Source organism: Chiloscyllium plagiosum, chromosome 33 (genome assembly GCF_004010195.1).
Source record: "Chiloscyllium plagiosum isolate BGI_BamShark_2017 chromosome 33, ASM401019v2, whole genome shotgun sequence".
NCBI classification, from domain to species: domain Eukaryota; kingdom Metazoa; phylum Chordata; class Chondrichthyes; order Orectolobiformes; family Hemiscylliidae; genus Chiloscyllium; species Chiloscyllium plagiosum.
The window spans coordinates 32,805,032-32,810,028 of NC_057742.1; the positions used below are offsets into that span (position 1 = coordinate 32,805,032).

The following is a 4,997-nucleotide window of genomic DNA, read 5'->3' on the forward strand; positions in this document are numbered from 1 at the left end:
GCCCCTGAAGGTCTCTTGGCGGCACATGGAAGTATCTCAGCTCAGCCTCCTAGTGTGGCAGTATCTTGGTGTGCAAGTGGGTCCTGCCAAGCATGTTCTGGAGGCAGCGGGAGGAGATTGGGAGGCAGCAGCTTCAGCAGCAGTGATGGCATAGCAGCCAAATGTGGGTACAGTGAGTGCTGAGGGAAGTTCCCCAGTAACTGCAGTGGCACATCGAGAACAGGCAGCTGAGGTCTCCCAGAGAGCAAGCTAAGTGAAGGATTCATTAAGGACTGCGGAACTTTTAATCTTATTCCTTTATTTTTCTAGTTTATATTAAGAAGGACTTTTGGCTTCAGCCTCATTATTAGAGTTCAAGATGCTGATGCCCAAGAAGAATTGTATTGCTATCTATGAGCTCGTCTTCAAGGAGGGAGTAATGGTGACCAAGAAGGATGTGCATATGCCAAAACATCCAGAACTGGCAGACAAAAATGTCCCTAACTTGCACGTAATGAAAGCCATGCAGTCTTTGAAATCTCGTGGTTATGTAAAGGAGCAGTTTGCTCTTCTACTGGTATTTGCGACACTTCTACTGGTATTTGACAAACGAGGGCATTCAGTACCTGCGTGACGATCTTCACCTTCCTCCTGAAATTGTTCCTGCTACTCTATGTCGCCAGACTCGTCCTGAGACTTCCAGGCCAAGGCCTAAAAGTCTGGGTGAGGACAGTCCAGCTCATCTTTGTGATGAAGCTGACAGAGACACTTACAGGCGGGCTGCTCCCCTCGGTGCAGACAAAAAGGCTGAAGCTGGTGCTTGTGCAACTACAGAATTCCAGTTTAGAGGTGGATTTGGCCGTGGTTGTGGACAACCCCAATAAATGTGTACAATTTGCTGTGTAAAATAAAGACAATTGAAAAACATGAAAAAAATGACTTTAATGTTAACTGTTACCTTATTTTTCCACTTATTCTCGGAAAGTAATGTTTAACTTTTTTAACTTTCATAATCTCTTTTAGGAGCTCATAGGCTGCTTTGTGGATGTTTGCTGGTCTTTGCAGCTTTCCCATTCAGGAGGATATGTGCTTTTTTTTTGCACGTTTATAAGCCATTTCTGTTAGTTCTATGGTGTTCCATAGTTGCCCTTGGTTGTTTCTCTATAAAGTGGAGCTTTTCCCTCTCAGGGTTATAAACTGTTTTATATTGTGTTAAATAATCCTTTAAACATTGTTTTTCAGCTATTTTACCCATTAACAGACTTTCCAAGTTTACTATGGACAGTCTCTGTCTCATCTTGGTTAAAGTTGGCCTTATCAAAATCTAAAAATCTCTCAGCTGGTTTGTGCTTTTCATTTTCAATCACTACATTGAACTCAATCATGTTATGATCACTGTTTGATAAATGTTCTTGCGCAATTAGGTAACTCATCAAATCTGGCTCATTACTAATTACTAAATCCAAAGTTGCTTTTCCCCACATTGTATCTAGGACACATTGCTGTAGGGAACTAAGCTGAACACAATCCAGAAATTCACTATCTTTCTGACAGGGGCTTGTCTGCCTCTCCCAATTTATGATGTGGAGGTGCTGATGATGGACTGGGGCACACAAGCTCAGAAGTCAGATGACACCAGGTTATGGCCCAATAGGTTTTTTTTTTGAAATCACAAGCTTTTGGAGTGTTGCCCCTTCATCAGGCAAAGTCTCCCAATCTAAGGTAAAGTTAAAATCCCACATTTAATATTACACTGCGTTAGTCCACACTTGCCGAAGTTCTGCATTTACATAATCTAGCACTTCAGGACTGCTACCAGAAACCCTGTACACAACACCTTTTCTAATTTTAGATTCTTTTATTGTTCTTCAGTTTTCACTAATTAAATCTCCACTGAACACTTTCTGCTCATTATATCCTCATGTGCCACTGAAGTAATTTCATTTCTAACCAATAAGGCGGCTACTAGTCCTGTGACATTTTCCTTTAAACCGATAAACTTTATAACCTGGTACATTTAGTTCCCAATCCTGACCATTCTGCATACATGTCTGAGTAATGGTTACTTTATTATAATCTCCAATTTGAATCTGTGCTCTTCAGTTAACTTAATTTATTCCCAACGCTTCTTACATTTGTAAATAGAATTCTTATTTGGGAAATAAGATATAATCTGTTTCTCAGCAATAACGCTTTATTCACCTGCTTATTAGTTTTCTCTTTTGGTTTAATCATTACACTCCTTATCGTTTTGCCATTCCCTGCTATACCTGAAGTAGGAATCTTGACTATTCCTTTATCTTTATTTTGAAACTGTATTGACTTCCCCTGAACAATCCCCCTTCCTGCTCCCCCTCGATTTACTGGTTTAAAGTCCTTATGAATACCAGATGTCTTTCTGCCATAGATTGATTCAGGTGCAGCCCATCCCAACAGTTCAGTTCCATCCTATCCTAAAACCAATGTCAGTGCCCTATGAAATGAAAGTCCCCTTTCCCACATCACTCTTTAGCTATGCAATTACTTCCCTAATTTTCTTAATGTTTTTGCCAATTTGAATGTGGCTTGGGTAATAATCCAGAGATTATAACTCTTGAAGTCCTGTTCTCTAATTTTATTCCTAATTCCTGATAATCGCCAGACAGGCCTCTTGCCCGTGTTGTCATTTCCAACGTGGACGACAATAAATGGATCCTCTTTCTCTCACTCCCATTTTCGGGATGTCCCTTACCTTGGCACTATGCAGGCAACACACCATGTAGGATTTTTGATCCTGCTCACAAAGGATACTCTCTGTATCCCCCTAATTATAGAATCCTCATATCAGTCCCATTCTCCTTCTTGCTTCCCCCACTTGAATGGCTTCCTGTACCATGGTGCAGTGGCCAGTTTTCCCATCCTCCCTCCAGTTCTTTTCCTCTCTCACATAGGGAGCAAGTATCTGATACCTATTGGACAAGCTCAAGAGCTGAGGCTCCTCCAATGAAAAAGTCAGGAACCTTCTATGTAACCTCAGAGAGCAATTAAAGAAATAACCGCATTGCTGTGGCTTTGAAGTCACATGTAGGCCAGGCCAAGTTAAGACAGTAGATTTCTTTTCTATAAGATGTTAATGAAGCAGATGAATTGACTAATAAATGCAAAATACTCCAGATTCTGGAAATTTGAGTTAAAGTGCTGTAAAAACTCAGCAGACCTGGCACTGTTTTTGGAGAAAGAAACTGAATTAATGTTTTGAGTTCAGTATGATTACTTCAGAATGAGCAATAGTCAGATGGTCACCATTACTGAAATGAGCTTTGAATTCCAGATTTATTCACTGAAATTAAGTTCCATTTGGTTGGATCTGAACCTGTGCCTTTTAAATGCAAGCATGGTTATAAATGACTAGTCTAGCTATACTCTCAATTTGCTCATTAACTCTGAGTACTGTAACCATTAAAAACAGAAAAATAACAAATTTTCTCAACAGTTTTTTAAAAAGGGTTAAGCTTATTAGCCATCAGCCAAAATGTATTCACCACTGAATCCACTCACAGGCTCGTGCAGGTATATGTACACACATACAATACAATGCAGCACAGGAACAGGCTCTTCAACCCACTGAGCCTGCACTGATTCCTAATTCTAATTTAGACTTGCTACTTATTCTCCATACATGGTTTCTATCCCTCTGTTTACCTCCCGTACATGTCTCTGTTAACATACGTCTTAAACGTTGTTAACGTGCCTGCTTCCACCACCTCCACTGGCTTCCACGACCCTCTGCGTGAAAAAGTTGCCCCGCACTTTTTCCCTAAACTTTCCCTCTCTCACCTCGAACCTGTGCCCTCTTGTAGTTGGCCTTTCTATCCTGGAAAAAAGCTTCTGAGTACCCACCCTATCGATGCCTCTCATGATTTTGTCAACCTCTATCAGGTCACCCCTCAGCCCCTGTCTTTCCAGTGAAGAGTTTATCTAATCTCTCCTCATAACTAAAACCCTCCAAATCAGGCAACATCCGAGTAAACCTTGTGTGCATCCTTTCCAAAGCATCCTTGTCATTCTGCTAGTGTGGCAACCAGAACTGCACACAATATTCCAAATATGGCTGAATAAACATCTTCTAAATTTGGATAACCCTCATTGTGGGGAAAAAGACAGTGGCTGTTCACCCTATCCATGCCCCTCATGTTTTTATAAACTTCTATAAAAAAGGTGACTTAATCCAGTCATATAAAATAATCCAAGGGTTAGATAGGGTGGACAGTGAGAGCCTTTTTCCTCGGATGGTGAAGGCTAACACGAGGGATATAGCTTTAAATTGAAGGGTGATAGATTTAGGACAGATATCAGGGGTTGTTTCTTTACTCAGAGTAGTAGGGACGTGGAACGGCCTGCCTGCAACAGTACTAGACTCGCCAATGTTAAGGGCATTTAAATGGGCACTGGACATACATATGGATGATAATGGAACGGTATAGGTTAGATGGGCATCAGATTAATTTCACAGGTCGGTGTAACATTGAGGGCTGAAGGGCCTGTACTATGCTGTAATGGTCTATGATCTATATAAGGGCACCCCTCCGATGCTCCAAGGGAAAACAGCCCCAGCCTATTCAGCCTCTTCCTTCAGCTCATGAAGATAGCTCCAGCACCTTGTGTGGTTCCACAGGAATGAAAAAGTCATCTGACCTCTCAACACCTTTTTATATAAGATTAAAGCAGTTATTCTGCACAAGTCCATGGATCCATATTTTGAGAGCGTGACAATAGTCAAGAAAAGTTGTTCCCATTACTGTCAGGGTGGCGCACTGACCTCTACACCGTTGAAGCCAAATGCCAACTCGAGGACACCTCTTCCTACCGCCCCCTCGACCATGACCCCACCCTTCATCACCAAACCATCATCTCCCAGACCATACAGAACTTCATCACCTCAGGAGATCTCCCACCCACAGCTTCCAAACTCATAGTCCGGGAACCCCACACTGCCCGGTCTACCTCCTTCCCAAGATCCACAAGCCTGACCACCCTGG

The 4,997-nt window shown here is 41.9% G+C and overlaps 1 pseudogene; it reads left to right on the forward strand.

Moving 5' to 3' along the window:
- The first annotated feature begins 314 nt into the window (after positions 1–314).
- Positions 315–907, forward strand: LOC122540000 (annotated as a pseudogene).
- Positions 908–4,997: the final 4,090 nt, after the last annotated feature.